The sequence below is a fragment of the Buteo buteo genome, chromosome 2 (genome assembly GCF_964188355.1).
Source record: "Buteo buteo chromosome 2, bButBut1.hap1.1, whole genome shotgun sequence".
Taxonomy (NCBI): Eukaryota; Metazoa; Chordata; class Aves; order Accipitriformes; family Accipitridae; genus Buteo; species Buteo buteo.
This window is the reverse complement of record NC_134172.1, coordinates 64,436,851-64,455,006: the sequence shown is the minus strand read 5'-3', so window position 1 is coordinate 64,455,006 and position 18,156 is coordinate 64,436,851. Positions and strand designations below refer to the sequence as shown.

The 18,156-nt window shown below is 45.4% G+C and overlaps 1 protein-coding gene across 3 annotated transcripts in view; it reads left to right on the top strand.

Annotated features, from left to right (window-relative positions):
• RALY (RALY heterogeneous nuclear ribonucleoprotein) overlaps positions 1–18,156 on the top strand; it is a 140,075-nt gene that overhangs the window by 10,072 nt on the left and 111,847 nt on the right. The window lies entirely within an intron of this gene.

The window sequence follows — 18,156 nt, the reverse complement described above, 5'->3', positions numbered from 1 at the left end:
CAAAGTTACCAGTGCTTTCAGGCTTGGTAACAAAAGCTGTGTCTTAATTTTGAAAATTATCTGTTGAAAAGTGTATTTAAAGAAAAAAAAAAAAAGGATGGATGTGGTGGTACTGAGTTCCAGTCTGAAGCCTGGTGCAGCACTGCTGTGTACAGCTAGCTTTTGTTCCTGCACATTTCCAGGCAAGGCAGGTGGTGTTTAATTTTTTTGCATTTAAAAAAAAAAAATAATCTATGGAGTGCTACGTAAGGCTCCTCACATCTGTGCACTCTATGTAGGTCAGATGTGTGTTCACTTCTTTATGAAGACTGAACTTGACAGTGTTTCCTTTCTGCAACCAGGGAGGGACAATCACAGAATTCACATGTGGCTCCATAAGGAATGTCCTTAAGGGAAGACCCCAAAGGGGATGCATGTGCAGGTGAAGTATGTTAGCTTTACCATGTGCTTCAGTTTTGTGACAATGAGCTTTATTGATGAAAGATTTATCTAAGCTGTGTATCTGGAGTTGATGGAATGTCATATCAGATTAGTCTTACAGTTCAAAATACTAAATGCTTCTATGCCATGCTTCCAGCAGATGCCGCTTGCTTTGCTCTAAAAAGCCTGTTTCCTAATCTCTGAAGCCTGTGTTTCTATTGCTGTATTTCTTAAAATGTAAATCGCTTTTCCTCCTCCTTCCTCTGCCCCCCCCCCCAGCTGATTCTGTTCTGGTATTCCTTGACCTGTTCTGACTCTGGCTGTAGTGGAAGATAAAATGAGTTGGAAACAGATAACCTGTCTTGCCCAGAAGCACGTTGGGAACCTGAACTAACACCCTTTAAATTGGTTGAGAATCTCCCTTTGCTTGGTGGACATGGCCTCAGATCCAGATGTGTTTGGTCTTGTGGAAGATGCTCTACTAGGGTGAAACCAGTGGGGATCAAAGATATGGTTCCTACTAACCTACCCACTTGAGCATGATCCTCTGATCTCCTTAGTTTGACTGCAGTCCATGGAGTGGGGGACCTGAACCAATCTGGCTGGTTTCTACATGTAGGGGAGGTTGTCTTCAGTCCTGAAGTTATGTGATGATGTAAGAACTTTTTCTCACAGAAGGAAGCTCCTAGCTTTGCGGAGAAAAAACTTGAAAATATGACCCCATGGGACCCTAAGCATCCATTAAAACCAGATAAATAGAGATTTAGGGTTTATTTTAAAGCTGAAGAGGGAACTGGCTCTGTTACCTGAATTTTTTTCTCAGCTGAGGTGACCTTGTAAGTGACCATGTTTGAAACAGTGGCAGAGGAGGATCAGAGTAGATGAAGATGGATATATGAGTGTCCTTATGCAAACCAGTGCAGTGTGGAAGATATTTCTAGTATTAAAGCTGTTCTGCCTGCTTTACAAGACTATGAAGAAACATTTGAAATGAAAGAGGGGCTGCACCTGTCACCTCCTCCTTCAGCAAATGTCTAGCATCTGCAAGCAAATGAACATCATCTACAGCTCTTCCCTCAGCAAATGAATGATCATCTATGAGCACCACCAGCCTCCTGAGAGACTCAAAACTGGATGTGAAGTTCTGTACTCTGAAGCAGCTGGATGAGTGGCCAGTACTTCAGGACCTCTCAGCAATGAGCATATCTTAGTGACTTGAACAGTAAATTGTAGTAGGTGGTCTACCCAAAGCTGACTTGGCTGTGATTGATCTATGGATTTAGGAGTATTGGTCTTGGAAACCGGGTATGGGTTGTAGCAGGCTTCCAGTGTGGGGAAGCGGAGTCTGGACTTCATGGAGTTGCTCAAAATTGCTTGGAAAAGAGAAGTACTGGAGCACTTGAAGGGAAATTGGAGTAAAACTTGTCTGTCCTATTCTGCAAGAATTCTAGCTGGAATTCTGATTCTCAGTGTGTAAATATGTGAAGTGAGTGTGAGGACATCTCAGTACAGGTGTTTCTGCTGGAGAAACTACCTTGCTAATTGCTCTGTTGCTGTGCTCAGCAGCAAACCAAGGGATGAGATGTTTCCTATGACTGGTCTTTCCCTTCTTCCTAAATGAGATGAATGGTGCATTGTTACAGAAACTCCCAGGTGCAACCAACCTCTTAAGTCCCTGCTGACCAACTGAAAGCAAGAGGAAACTAATGAATTCTCTATTGTCACAACATATTTTTTTGACCTTTAAAAGGGAAATGTGCTGGTGAGTCAGGAGACCCACTTTGAAATCTGTTAGGCTTGTTTTGGGCAGAAGGTGAGCTGAGATGCAGTGGTGACGGTGGCGGTTTAAAATAAAGGCAGAGATCAGAGCAGTGTACAAATCTGCCATGTTGTTGTCTCTGGTTTATGCATGAGCACAGAAGTGGAGTCCCCAGAGCTGTTTGGGGTGTCTCAGCTATTCTGGTTATGAAGCAAACAGAGAAGTTGAAGTGTTTTGCAGTTTTCTCTTGACCTGATTTTAAAACCAGGGTGTGAACTCCTTATTTTTGGAGAATAAAAAAGGGAGGGAGGAAGAATGCTGTTCCCTGCCCTGCATTTACTTAGGAAGTAAAATGACTCTTTTGGTCAAAACAAGGAATCTTGAACATTTTCATGGCAGTTAAGTCCTTTTGAGAAAGATTTGGATGAAGTTTGTGCTTCAAGGACAGTGAACCTGGCTGAGCTTTCCAGCAGCTTGACAAAGCCTTTGTTACTTTTATGTTACTAGAGAGTTAGATGGGAGAGGATGGGATAAGGCTGAGCGAGGCTATTTAGCAGCACCTGAAAAGTTTGGAGGAGAAAAGGATTTTGGTAGGCTTGTGCATTCATTAGGACCTCTAGCCATGGATAAGTGACCATTGCTTTACCTGGTTTGTGAAGAACTGACTGGGTTTTCAAATGTTGGGGCTAGTTTTCTCCTAACAAAGGCCTTTGGCTTGAAGGTCTCAGTTGCCAGATGTACTAAAGTTCAGGTGTTGGAAAACACAGCCTTTGTTGTACAGACACTTTCAAGACATCTGTCCCTTACGCTGGTCGTGGCTGCCTCTTTGGCGCTGCTCTGGGTCCAGATGAGCAAGTGGAGCCTGGCTCCATGCTGTTCCCAGTCTGGTGGTGGTGGTGCACACAAGCTGTAGTTGCCCTTGGGATGGTGGTTACCATCGTGCCCAGAGGAACCCAGTAACCAGAGAGCCTCTCCCAGCCCAGAGACTGGGCATGGTTGGTCAAGGCAGCCAATCCTGTGGTGCCAGGAAAGCAGTGTTTGCGGCACACTTGGAGGCAGGTAGTTCTGCATCAGACATACTTAAAATTACTGGATGGGTTGGCCTCCAGGACCAGGCTGTTTCTCAAGCAGCCCAGTCGTTCTCTCCTTCCTTATAACTAGAAGGAAATCAATCCTGTACTTGAGCTGTTGGAATACTTTCCCTGACAACCAAGTATGACATCTCAAGTAGAGCAACAAGAACCATAGAGGTCCTAGGACTGTCAGAAGTCTGCCCTGATCCCACCAGCCATGCTACGTGCCTCCAGCCCTTCTCTATAAGAGGAATTTATTAACCTTCTATAGTTATTTTTCTGTCTAGCTGTTCCTTGTCCAAAGTAGTCAAGGCAGCACAAGGCTGTGTAGGAATTGGGGTGAAACTGCTCATGCCCTTGAGGCTCTCTTTGGGGCTGGGCTCTACACCCTGCCTAGCTCTAGAGCCTTTGCATATGCAGCCTCTTCACTGGAGTTGAATGCATCCCTGTTGCTGGTTCAGGAGCAAACCATCATGGTCAGAGTTCAGGAGATACTTTTGTGGCTCCAGCACTTCATTGAGGTTGTCCCCATTAGCTTGTCGTATTAAAAGGAAGTAAAATTTCAAATGTGTTGCTGGGCTGGGGAGTCCTGTCTGCTGGCATTGTCCTACTGCCAGCCCTTCTGCTGACGCACCAAGGTGTGACCAAGGGTATGCTTTGATTTGCCTCTGTGCACAGTGGATCATTTGGATCTTCATTCATACAGGAATGCCACAAGAGCTTGCTCCAGTTTGTTAAAATAACACATTGATCAACGATAACTCTTGAAAGCAATGTGCTCCAGAAGCTGCAGTGTTGTATTATGTATGAAACATGACCCTGCAAAAACCAGCCTGTTCCTCTGTGGGCAACTTGTCATCCTGGCCATCCTTGAAATAATGTTCAAAACAAGGTGTCTCCTGTCCATTTAGCAGAGCCTGAGACTCCTTTAGATAAGAATATGACACTGGATGTTGTCAATGAGATCTTATTTGTCCCTTGGAACAGGAATTGCTTACTTACAGATGTCAGCAGTGCCTCCTATACTGTGGGATTTAGCTGGAGATTAGCATGATTTACTTGGTTTAAAGGAAGGAAAGAAAATTCAAAATGCCAGGCCAAGCAATTTGACAAAACTTTATTTTTTAGCTGTATTGCAGTGACAGTAAGGAGCTCCCCCAGCCTAGGCTGAAGCTTTCAAGTGCTGGTGGTTGTATATATGTCACCCTGTCCTCCTTGGAAAGGGATGGAGGAGATAGAAGTAACTTTTTATGCCTTGTAAACAGGGAGAAGTGCGATGGTTTTCATGATGACTGAATGATGTAAACTGGGGAGGGCTCAGAAGTTGTGTGAAACTTCAGCAAAAGCTGAACTATCTGTACTGTCCCATCACAATTGCATGTTTCCCTTGGGTGGAATTTCATACATTTCAAGGTAATAATCTGGCACAACCAGCTAAAAAGTTGAATCAAAAAAAAAAAACATTTTTCCTGCTTGTGGAATTCCCTGAGTAAAATATCTTTCATTAACCTTTTGTTCTCCATAGGCAGATCTTACATTCTTAATGTTTTTGCTGCCCTTTTCTGTTCCAAGATAAATTCCCCCCAAATAACGAGTGGTCTCATGATTTCAAATTCTGTATTGTTTTTTTGAGTGTTGCACTTTTCTTTCCCCTCTGCCTTTTGCTGCCTGAACTTCTCCAGGGTTCTCTTTTTCAAGACTTATTCTGCAAGATTTATTCTTGCAGCCATTTTAGCAAGCAGACTTGTGAAATTGAGTGGGTTTTTTTGTTTCTTTTTTTGTTGTGTGTTTTTTTTTTTTCCTGTCTCTGGACCTCAGGAGCCCCAGGTGTCAAAAACCTAATAATAAACACTGCCAAATCTCAGAAGGTGGTGGGAGCTTGTGACCCTGTGCTTTGTGTTTGGAGAGACTTGTACTACAATTCCAGGTGCCTGCTGCAGAGGTGCTTGCTGGTCTCTTAAAATGCTGTGCTGCACCTTTGCATATGATCAAGGCAAGGGGGTTTAGGTTTCTTAAAAAAAAATAAATAAATAAAAAATTATTCCATTTTAGCCCCTAAAGCCAATGAAATCCTTGAGGTTCCTTATGGCTCCTCTGTTCTGAGTGCATTTTAATTTCTGTATACTAGCTGTAAAGCAGGTAACAGCAATGATCTTTGAAAGGCAGCATGGGAAAATTATTATGGTAGATACTAAAAAGTTCCCTAACCATAGTTTGGGGAGCTTTGCTGGGGCGTCAGGGGAGGATGCATCCTCAGCCTCACTCTGTAGGACCAATGTGTGTCTGTGCTTCGGTACGAAGTGTCTTTTCACACTTGATGGGTGCTCCTTGTATCCCTGCTTCCCATTCAATTTGCCTACATGCTGTCTATGAGAGAACTGATGACTTTACGCTGGTGCCCTGATACGTTGTGCAGACTGAGTTGGAGTCTAATGGCTGAATTTCCTAGCTGAGCTGGTGAGCAAGCCCCTCTGGTGTTGGGGGTGCAAGGTGGCTGTTATCACTCCAGTGTGGTGTTCTGATTCAGGACATTGCTGGTACGGGTATAATAAATAACTTCAAGAGGGTGACTAAAATGCTGTAGGCCTGATGTCAAGCTTTTTTCCGATGTCTTTGTGTGGCACTTCACGTGGTGGTGCAGGAGCAGCATACGCGAAAATGAGTGGAGCTTGTCATTAGAAACAGTTCTTGTGTCAGGATGATGTTTGAACAGAAGTCGTGCAGAGCAGGGTGGTTAGCTGGAGAAGATGCTGGCTTTGATCCTGCCTCAGCCACCACTCGCCGTACCCTCTCTGGTAGCACAGCTCGCCTTGTTCCCAGGAAGGCGGATGAGGTGGCAAACAGTAGAGGTGCCTCTGCGTGATGGTTTTATGGGTGGGACAGTGTCCCCTTTCAGAAAACGTGACAATTGAATGCAGTCTGATGTTCATCTTGGTTCATGTCTTAGCTGAAGGAGTTGAATGACTTTGAGGGCTTTTTGTAGAGATGTGTCTCTTTGGATGTAGTGGTACCTGGACTGTCCTGATCCACACCAGAGGTCTGCAGCATTGCGGGGGGATCCTGTCTGAGAGGTGCTATCACAAACATGGCAAAGGAAGGTACTATTTGTTGAAGACACCTGGGGTTGTTGCCTTTATCTCTCTGACAGTCCAGTTTGTCTTCAAAACTTGCTAAATTCTTGATCTTCGTGGTGGCAGTCTCTTCTGCTCTGGAAGAGAGGTCTCCAGACCAAACTTGTCATTTCTCTGTCACGTGCTGCACAGATAGCTGGCTGGGCAAGCCCTGTTAGTATTCCCGGGAGAAGGCTGGCTGTCCTCATCACTTGCTGCCCGCATTGTGGGCAGGCTGTGATAATCTGCACTGCTATTTCGTTTGCCCTGGGTATGTGTGGGATGTTGGACAGTCTGGGAGGCGCAGTGCTCACCCCCAAAGGGCTGTGACCTCCTGCTGCAGGCAGGATGTCCGGGCAGGCCAAAATCCGGCTGATTTCAGGCGACCTGCAGAGGCAATGTTGACGTAGGGCAGCCAGGTAGATTATACATAAAGAGGTATTTCCTTTCATTGAGAAGATTTTATTCACTGTGTAGCTTTTTCATGCCAAAACACTCTTATAGCTGATGAGCCAAACTTAGCTTGCTGATACCCTGATATGAATTGGGAGTAATTATTCTGATTTTGCTACAGCTGCTTTGATACACAGTAATGTAATAGAAGAATGGAGCTCTATGATAAATAGGGCCTTAGCAGGGCAAGAAGAGCAGCAAACTGTGGACCTGGACCACACCGCTCAAAAGGAACCTTCTGACCTCATGAGGTAGCCTTAGTTAGTACTTTATTATTCTTGCAAAAAAACAGGTATCTCCTATTCTTTCTTCTCTGGAGTCTTGTCCAAAGCTTTCCATGCTCTTTGTATGCAAGTTAGACCTTGTATTTCACCGGATGGGATAGCTACAAGCGTCTGGGGTGATCTGTGTGCCCCAAGTTTGTGGGGGAATCAGCTTTGTCACCTCACTGAATTGTGACAGGCTGATGATCCCAGCTCAGTAATAGCATGAGTGAGCTCAAAGAGATGATTGGCCAAGGTGGACATCCAAGCCCTGAAGGCAGGGCTGCAGGCGTGCTCTTCCACAGGATTCATCCGGCACAGCCCTAGCAGGGTTTGCATGCATGTGCCGTTGCAAAAGCTTTGTTTATTGCTGTAATGCTGCTTGGTCTCTGCTCAGATGGACTCATCCTGCATGATGTTGTACCAGCAAAGGCGATGGTACTTCCCAAGCCTTTATTTTGCAGTATTACTTAATTCCTTGTTTTGAATGCACTGGAAGTGTGTGAGTCTCTCGGATCCAAAGCTATTGAAGCCTTTGGAAAGTCTCTCAATAGTTTACTAGTTCTTGGATGCAATTCTAGCTGTATATGGAAAATTTGAGGGCAGTCTGCCAAGCCAGTGCAGATTGGCCCAAAGTCCACAAGCAGGCGTTCTCTGTTCCCTCTCGTAAGCCTGTCCCCCCAGCATCTGTGAAAAAGGCAGGCCGAACCAAACTGATGGGGTTTGAAATGTGCTGTGTTCTCCAGGTGCTTCCTCTTCCCTTTGGCAAGTTGGATGTTTTCTATAGTAAAAAGGGTCTACCCTTAGCGCCAGCAGCTCTCATGAGCAGAATCTCTGGAATGTGAAATTAAAGAATTAAATCCCTCCACATTCGCAGACATTCCTGCCGTCCATCCAGGCCAGCTCTGGTCACAGCCGTGTCTCTCCTGCTCTTACTAATGTGTAATGCTGAAAATCCTGAGCTATTTTTGCAACTACAATTAATCAAGGAAGAATACTTGTTTTGTTGTTTTTGGTTTTTTTTAATATAATATTCACCTGCATCTTTAGGGAGGAGAGGGGTTATTGAAACTTTACTTCCCTGGGTGTCTTTGTCCTGTGGTTGATGATTATTTTTAAACTGCCCATCATGTTGTGAGTCGGGTTGTTGTAGAGTTTTTTGCAGTTGTCAAAATGTCAATTCTAATGAAAGTCTCCACAGACATGCTGTACCTAAATGATTTAAGCCTTTAGGCTAAGCAGGCTGCCGATAGCATTTTCAGATGAGTCAGAAAGGTTTGTGTCTTTTTTTAATATATTTTTCTTTGGTTGGAATGTCTTCATCAAAATTGGTTGTCGAAGGTTTTTTCTTCCTTTTTTAAAGGCTAAGCTGCTGCCTGTCAGCTCTCCACAGAGCTGTTTGGAATTCAGCATCTTAAATGGCAGTCACATTGGGGGAAAAAGGAAGTGCCCATGTAATAACAATAATTGAAAATTAATAGTAGATTAAATTAATACATAATTAGAAAACACTAATGCTCCCTGCGAACAAAGGCTGATTCCTATAGGAGCCTTATGAATTGAAGAGGAAAAGTATATGACACTTTCCCTGGGCCCTGTCTATTCCAGCCTGCAGATCATTAAAGCAATTATAATTTCACAGAGGTTTGATCTGGAATTGATTTCTTTGTGATAATTCAATTTAGAGGCTTGCTTCCTCCAGGGTAGAAAATGACAGAAGATGAAGTGTATAAATCCTTAGCACTGTCCGCAGGCACGCGTGAAGACTGGCACCCAGCCAGCAAGGGTTTGCTCTGAAGAATTGTCTTCCTTTGACCGCCTGGTTGGAGTGTTAGACCTCTTAGTGCTTAATTACAAAATAATCAATATCAGCTTCGTGCCAGGCTGTGTTGTAATAGGGGCTGGGTGGGAGGTCTATAAGGGATGTATACTGGGTTTGTATCCCTTCATTCTTGCTTGGGAGTGTATCAAAAATCTTTGGCCATCTGTTCCACAGCCCATGGTGAAACCTTGGAAGACAATTTATGAGGGTGTTCCACGCCGTGAGCCAAACATGGTGTTTCCCAGCCTGTCAGCTGCTTTGGGCTCATCCTGATAAGCAAAAGCCAAGATAACCTTGTCTATAGCTGGTAAAAGCAGGACAGTTGGCCCTGATGATGCAGGGTTAGCTTTACCCATGTGCAAGGTGAATCTTCAGCTTCTCCAGAACTAGGGCCACTGGTTCAGCCTGGCTTCCCCTTGCTCATCAAGATGTTTCTTTGCTGGGTCTAGCAGGAGTTCTGCTGGCTACCTTCACTTGGTGGCTGGGGTGGGACGGGCATGTTCTGCTGCGTGGAGCAGGGAGTCGGGGGCTCCACTGCACACCCTGCCTCCTTCCTGGAGGCTCGGTGGACAGAGCTGTTTTAGAAGGCTCTGCAGAGGGACTGCTGGTCTCCTGCTTCCATGTGGCTCCTTACAAGACTGCCAAGGTGGAGACACCTGGTATTTTCAGGCATAGGAGGCGGCAGTCCTGTCCGTGCCCGTGTGCCCCAGACCTGGCAGATTGTCCCGAACAGCTCAGTACCAGAGGAGATGTGCACGATGGTACGAGAGAAGCCATGCAGGGAATTAAATGCTGTGTTACGTGGACCATGCTGAAGCACCACGTGTGTGTGCACTGTTGGCTGTGCCACTGCAGCAGTCTGCTATAGTGTGTGCCTGGCGCATGCATTGATGCATGTATAGTCTGATCAGATAAATAGCATGTGTATCTTGTGGCTTAATCTTTTGCTTGACTCTTACCTCTACCATCCTCAGATAATCTGCTCTTGCTGTAAAACAAAGACGTGTGTAAGATGCCTCTTTCCACATGTGTGAAGTCAGCTTCTCTGGTTTGGAGGGGGATGCAGCAGAGGAGAGGAGCTGCCTGGGTCGGGCATCCCCGCGTGCCATGGAGTAGCCACGCTGGGATGCAACAACGTGCTGTCTTCCTGCTTTGCTTGGGACAGAACAATTGACTTGCTGGTGCCCAGTCACGATGGGCTTGTGAAGGCTTATTTTGGTAGCCAGACCTGGGTGTTGTGATCAGACGAGTGGAGAGATGAGGAAGAGGAAGGGAGGAAAGAAAATAAAGCAGAGGACAGCAAAATACACCAAGGCACAGTGAATCCAATGCAGCAGGGAAAATTGGGACCTCATGAAAAATAATGATAAAGTTTGCTAAGCAACTGCTATGCTACATGGCTCCCCTCCCAATTAGGCTGCATTGGTGGCTTGTGGGAAGTAACGCAGCAGCTGAAACTAGTACAGGCAGAAAGAAATATACCCTTGTTAATTTGCTTTCTTCTTGGCCCAACACAACATTTAGTTTTTATTTTGTAGCTTTGTGCACAAACACCCTCCATTTCCCTGATCTCTGAGGCTGTGTGTTTGGGAATCCTGGTGGAACAGCTATATGGGTTGGGGTTTTGTTCCTGTGTATCAAATTGCATTTGTTAAGGTTGTGACTTCAGTTGTTGTTCCACTTCAGGCCTTTTTTTTTTTTTTTTTTAAAAAAAAAAGGAACCTGTTCAGAAGAAGGGAAAGAAAATAAGAGACTTTTAGCTTTAATTGCATTCATTAGGCTTGGTGGTGATAATAAGAGAATGTCAGGGAAAGATGAATAAAAAAATCCATTATTTCAATCAAACGTAGGCAGGAAGGGTTTGTGGTTGGGTTACGTAACGCTTCTTCACAGTAGCGAGCACTTATTAAATGAGTGCGTTTATTTTGATCTATCTTAACTCTATATTTAGTGAGGGGGGGAAAAAGCCATCTCAGCCCTGCAAGAGTTGTACATTCAAGCTTTCTCCCATGACTACTGTGGGAGCACAGAGAGGCAACATCCCACTTCGGTCCCACGTGGTGGGTACTGTTGATGTAGGGAGCTTGTGGGGCTGCTTTGCTCTCCAGGAGCTTCCCTCAGTGCAGTTACTGGGAGGGCACAAGATGCTTCCAGTCTTGGAGAGATGTGGGAAGCCCTAAGAGGGGATCTCAAGCACCTGAGCCCTTTGATTAGGGGTTATTGCTGCTCCCAGGTGCCAGATGAACATGGAGAGGTGATGTGATACCCCATGGGGCCCCACTGTACAACACCTCCTTGTTATGATCCAGCAATGGGACTTGGGGCTGGTTTTTGTGAGTCACAGAAGTGCAGTGTATCCCAGTCATTAAGAAACCAAACTGTCTGGAGCTGCAACAAGGAACTTGGAGGCTGAATGTCCTCTGATGTAGAGATGGACATTTTTTCTCATCTCTTCCGGATCCCTTTGAAGAAGTCTCCCTCCCCTTCACCCCATGGGTTGTAGCCACAGAGCAGTTGTCATGGTTTAGCCCCAGCCAGCAACTAAGCACCACGCAGCTGCTCACTTACTCCTCCTCCACCCCCCCCCCCCAGTGGGTTGGGGGGGAGAATTGGGAAAAGAAGTAAAACTCATGGGTTGAGATAAGAACAGTTTAACAGAACGGAAAAGAAGAAACTAATAATGATAACACTAATAAAATGACAACAGTAATAATAAAAGGATTGGAATGTACAAATGATGTGCAGCGCAATTGTTCACCACCTGCCTACCAACACCCAGTTAGTCCCTGCCCCCTCTCCCCCAGTTCCTGTGCTAGACGTGACATCCCATGGTATGGAATACCCCGCTGGCCAATTTGGGTCAGCTGCCCTGGCTGTGTCCCCTCCCGACTTCTTTTGCCCCTCCACCTTTCTCGCTGGCTGGGCATGAGAAGCTGAAAAATCCTTGACTTAGTCTAAACACTACTGAGCAACAACTGAAAACATCAGTGTTACCAACATTCTTATACTGAACTCAAAACATAGCACTGTACCAGCTACTAGGAAGACAGTTAACTCTATCCCAGCTGACACTAGGACAGCCCCGAGCTGCTGGTGGTGAAAGGTCTGATGAGCAGCAGCCCACCACTGTCTGCAGAAGGTTTCTGGAAATGGGAATTTGTCTGTAAGATTTCAATGCTTCAGTATCTGACATTTTGACAGGAACATCTGACATAGTGAAAGTAGTAGTCACAGAATAAAAACAAATTTGGAGAATTTGGTGTTTTCTACTTCAGTGTTGGGTTTTGCAGTACCATTCTGGAACACATTGCTGGAAGTGTCAATAAAATAATACATAAAAATAGGGGTTATTTTGATAGTTTGAAATACTGGTTCAAAAAAATCAAACCTTTTTTGCTTTCACATTTCCCATTGGGAGAAAAAAGCATAATTGCACATTTTCTTTCAGGGAAATGGAAACAGTTTTGTTGAGGGTTCTTTTATTTTTGTAAAAACCTCGGTTGTCAGGGGTTGCTGCACACCTGGGTGGTGTGACTTGGTCTTTCTCTGATCTGCATCGTTCAGTTGCAGTTGTGACTTCTTGTTTGACAGAACTGGTATCATCACTTGCTTTGCTCTGTATCTGCTGCTCTTTCCCAGGAAATAGCTTTGCTGTTCCTGCAGTTTCCTCCTCACCTACTAAACTTTTTTTTACTTCTGGGATATGCTTAATCTTTTAAGAGCTTCCTCTTCTTAAAGAGAAGAGGTTAATATGATACAGCTAACATCTGTACTTACATGGCTAAACATTTTGACTGTTCTTGATGACTCGTGTTAGAGCTGTTGGGATCTGAATGAGGGGGGTGATGTCTGCTGGTCTTGCTGTAGGTGCTGTCACCTTTTCTGAGCAGTTGCCCCTCAATAGTAAAAAAATATTTCAGCTTTATTGGCATTTTTGTACACTTTTTGCAGAGCTTTCCCTGTTTCTCTTTCCTTCCACTCCTCCAGTGAAAGTGGACAGAGCGGGACCATTTCTTTCTGCTGGTGAAATGCATCCAGAAAAGGAATTTTAGTCAAATCCAGGTACATTGTTGTAGTGTCTGGGTAATGGTAGATTTGTGGCTGCCCCTGCTAGGGTCAGGGTCTTGGCGTGCAAAGGGCATTAAACTCAGGTTGTGTCCTGAGCAAGTTATACTTGGAGTAGGTGGGATAGAAAGAGGTGATGAGTGTCCATGCTTCCCCCCCGCAATCAACAAGCAGTGGAGACCCAGATGTTGTTCCTGGCCAGAGGATCTCCCGAGTCCTGGGCTGTAAACACAAGGCTGGTCTTTCCTCCTCAGCTGTTTGCAGCTGTGCATGTTGTCACCCACATAAAGGATGAAGATGGATCCCAAAGGGTCATGGAGGCAGACCTGGAAAAGCTGCTCTGAGACAGATCATTTTTTATCCGGTGTCAGGATGAAATTGTATGATAATGAGCTCAAATATATTAGGAAAATGTTGCTTAAAGCATCTGGGTCAAATTGAGCTAATTGGATGTAACCTCACTAATTCAATACCCCAATTAATTTGCTGTGCTCTGAGAAACCTGCAGGAGGGCTGTGCTTTGCTATTCTCTGGTGTAGGGCACAGCCCAGCATTTGATTGTGGAAAAGCAGCCAGACATTTGGCAAGGACTTTGGGACTAAAATGAGTGATGGCTTTACACATATAGCTGCCTGGGGCTTTAAAGTAACTACATCAAACATGCTGTTTCATGAAAGCCAAAAGGTTGGTGGCTGTCTTTTATATGAAATTTGGGGAGGCTCTTCGCTCAGAGGCTTGGATCTTGGTGCTCTGATCAGATGTTAACTCAGACTGGACCCTCCCCAATTTGGGAATGGAATAAGCACAGTACTACCCCAAATACTGTCTTGAGCTATTCCAGATTTTTCAGCCTAGAAAGTTGCTGTGAAAAGAAGCTGTCATTGTACAGAGGAATGGTTCTGACTCTGCAGAGGGGCTCACGTTTGCGAGGACCAATGCTCACAAGTGCGAGTCCCAAGACTCATCTTGGAAATTCAGGTGCTTGGGTGCAGTCCCTTGCTTTGAGGCACCATGGTGTTTTTTGAATACTGCAGCTGAATCTCAGGCAAGTGACGTGCACACAGATCTTTTCCAGTGCCTCCCTCAAGCCTAGCAAGTCCCACGTGCCTCCAAACCTTTTCCTCCCATGCATGCTTGTACGCACCCTGCTATACAGACCAGAGAGTAAGCTAGTAGGAATATGCCCTTTGCTGTTGTATTCACAAGCTTTGTTTGTTTCCTGTGCATTTGGGGGGTGCATGTATGTGTTGGATCAAAATGAGATACTGTGCTGCTGGAGGCAAGGTTTGAATTTGATTCCTTCACCATTTGCTAAAATTAGAGCGCAGTGTGTTTAACGAGAGATCCCTGGGTGAGTGCCCCACACCCAGCATCTTGGGGGAATAGATGTGATATTCCTAGCTTTACTGACATGCTTGCCTTGCTTTGACCCCTTGATAACGCACAGTCTGGTTACAGTTAAGTGATCTGAAGTGCTGAGCTCCTTTTTAAAACTGTTTGAAGACAAGGAGAATTAAAAGATTTTAGGTTTAGGGGCTGAATACTGCCTCTGGCTGGATGGAAGGCAGCTGAGCTTAGAGAATTTGGGGTGGATTAAGGGCAGAAGCTCGAGGACTTCACAGGGATGCTCAGGTCTCTGCTTGTCACAAGGACAGAGTTGGGAGAGGAGGTAGAGCTTCTGGATTTAGGAGCTGGGATCTCAGCTGCTGCCTGTGCTCTAACAAGGGGAAAATAAAGTCTTGATTGCTTCCCTTCTGCGTGCAGATCCATCCTCTTGGACCAGCCTGGATCACTTGACAAAACCTCTTATCACAATTCACTATGACCTTGTAAAGTGGTCACTTTAGAGAGTTGCTTATAAAAGAAGCAGCCCCATGGGATGCTGCATGTGCCCTGCCTCTGCAGGGCAAGGAGCTGAGATGGCTGTAGCAAGTGAGCACTTGTGTTTGCTCTGCCTCCTGCTGCCTTCTCTCCATGCTTTTCTCCATTACCTCTCCCTACCAGGCTTTTCTGCCCCCCCAACATCTTCTGTTTTGTGAGTCTTCTCTTCTTGCTTTATGGTGGGCATTTTTATGTTTGCAGCCAGGGAGGTGGCTTTGCCAGTCACAGGGATCTCTGACTTAAAATGTGGATACGGATTCATCTGTGGTTCAGCAAGCCATTGCCCTGTTATCTGGCAACGATCAGTCCGAGCCCCATAGAAGCCTTTTTTTTGGTGTCACAGAGGACTTGCAGACTCCTGGTGTAAGGGTATTGCTCATCTGCACAACTTGATTTCTGGCATGGTAGAAAAACACACATTGGAGGCTGCTGAGCTAATAGACTGGAGTGACGATGATACAGATATGTCTGGCATCTCCGCAGCATTTCTGCATCACTGATGAGACAGGCAGAAGATCACAGGAAGGTTTGAACTAGACTGGCACAAAAATCACCAGGAAGTACTCTGCTCTACTGCAGATTTTAAGGAGACGTTACGGCCACAGTTTGGGTAAAAAGAAAGCTTAATATTAGATGATCTTTAGAGTCCTGGGCAAATGTAGCAACATCTTCCCTATTGCAAAGGGGTAATGTGGAAAGCATCTTTCCTATGAATGGGAAGAAATAACAAAAATAATTTCCAGGTCTCAGGAAGCTGGTAGGGTTGTTGTGGACCTCTCTGGGTTGCAGAGGAGACATGGTGCAGCAGCCAGAGAAAGCATGTCAAATCTTTGATCTTTCTTCCTTCCGTGAGCCCTGGACTGGCCTTCGGGTGCTTGTCCATGCACAGCAGTGCCAATCATTCATTGACTTTGCTGTCTGACACTGTCTAATCTATGTAGCAGTCTAACACAGAAGAATGTCTAGTGCATTTTCATTTTCGTCCAATTTTGAACTGGGACCATGGTTTATAAAGCTTCAAAGTTGTTTTGTGGTATCAGAGAGAGAAAAAAAATCTTGCAGGTCCACATGCAAGGATGGATACTGATGCCAAAGTGCTACCACATTTTGTATCATAGGACTTGATTGTGGCCAGTAACATGGCATTTAAATCAGAAAAGAGGGGAGCAGCTCTAGGGATTTTAAAAATTTCCATTGTCCCAGTGCCTCATCTTTAAATGAAACTTATACCCACATGCACTAGAATTTTATTTTGTTTGGGTTTTGTTAGAGTAGGAAATAGCTGTATGTCCATAATTGTTATTCCTCCTGCCCATACACCCCAGGAAGGAAGCCAGCCTTGAACTGCAGTGGTGGTTGTATGTAGAAGAGACTTTGTGCCCAGTGAACAGATGGGTTGAGAAACTTGGCTGAGCATAATGCCTTATGGAAACTTTTTCTCATTGAAAGATGATGCTTTTTTTTTTTCTCCTTCAAGAGGAGGGGCAGCAGAGACAGTAGGCTACCAGGTGGGTGACAGGGATGCTGTTGTGGTGGCACCTTTTCTGTGACTCTGGGGAAGGTCAGCGCTGGACTGTTGTGGGGGATGTTGCATAACAGCTGCCTTCTCAGTCCAGATATGCCTCCGCAGGTGGAGATATGGCAGCATATGTCATGCTTGCAAAGTGTTTTGGGCTCCCTTGAAATGAGAGGCATAACATGAAGGTAAGATTGTATTTAATATACCATTTTTAATGGCAGGACTTTCAGTGGAGCCCAAGTATCTTACTGACTTGCATGTTAATGAATTCCAAGGGTATTTGATCACCTGCCTTCCTTAGGTGTTTTTGAAAAGCCAAGCCTAACAGCAGGAGGGAATGCAAAAGGATAAGCCATGTGTAATGCCAGCAATAAAGATTGGTGTTGAGGCCTATACACAGATATTTATCACATAAAGATAGGTGGCTCTATCTCTCCTCTAATGTATTCTGCAGTATGTTTCATATGATCTAGCTTTAGTACCAATAAAGTTTGTTTTAAATGGGATTCTGGGAAAACAGGCAGAAAGTCAAACATAGCAAGAACCTGCCCTTTTCTGAATAGCGATGTCCTGTCCTTGCTGGGAGCAGGCATGTTAACTCATGGTTAAAACAGGCCTGTGGTCCTGCCTTCCTCTGAAAGCACAGGGGTGTTGGAGAAGAGGCTCCTCCCCATACACAGAAGTAGGAATCCCAAGTTGACATTCCTGCCTCATCAAGACCTTCACATTTTCTAAATGGCATGGATCTGCTTAGCTGCATGAATCAGAAATACTTTTCCAATCTGTTTTCCTCCTAAGCCAATGGGAGTGGGAAATCAGTTTAGGACAAATTGGGCTAAATCTAAACCAGGGGTGATGCTCTTTGAAATCAGGGAAATGCTTATTTAAACCAGGTAGCTTGAGGACTCTGGTAAAATTGCCAGGCCCAGTGTGTGCTGGGGATCAGGTCTGGGCGATGGGTGGTTTGGGGGCTCTACTTTGCAAGAGGATGCTGAGGACCAGCACGCTGCCTGTGCTGCCAGTGCCTGCCTGTGCCCTTCCCTGGAGTGTACCCGCTGCCTCCCTGGCCTGCAGGCAGGGCAGCAGAGAGGCATTAACCCTTTTGTAGGCATCTCTAGCAGTATCTAGGTGGGATCAGCTGTGTTTTTCTAGATACAACCACACTCTAAGCCAGACACAAGCTAGGACAGTTTGTAGGGCACTGAGCTGCTGCTAATGAGCCCTTGGACAGTGTGTTAGTGTGAGGCCAGCATGTCCCTCTGCATCCCCTGCCTCTGCCCTGGCATCAGTCTGGGCAAGTGGAAATCTGTAGTGTATCTCACCAGGCAGCTGCAACCTCACTGAGGTTTTGTAATGGGGAAGCTGCTGTGGGCGAGTGGGGAGATAGCAATGCTGGAGGAGCTGGGTTCTGCTGGTGACTTCCCTCTGCTGTGGCCCAAAGGACTGGGGCTTCTGCTTCCCCCGTCTCCAGAGCGAACAAAAGCAGCATTGCTCCAAGCTGGGAAGACAAGAATTTGTCTTCTGATGTAAATCACTGCCCCCCCTACTGCTGTTTTGCCCCAGTGGTTGGTTTGTTTGCTGTCTTCGCAGTAGAGGAGTCTTTAAGACCACTTCCAAGCATAATGGGATCATTTGATGCAGGAAGCTGCACCAGCAGTTTGGGGTGCGGAGGCTCAGCCAGATGCATTATCTTCCTCATCCTCTAAATGCTCAGTTTCCACATCAGAGCACGTGCACTGCACTGCAGGATTTATGAGGTGGGTGAGCTACCTCTGCAAAAAGAGCACTCAC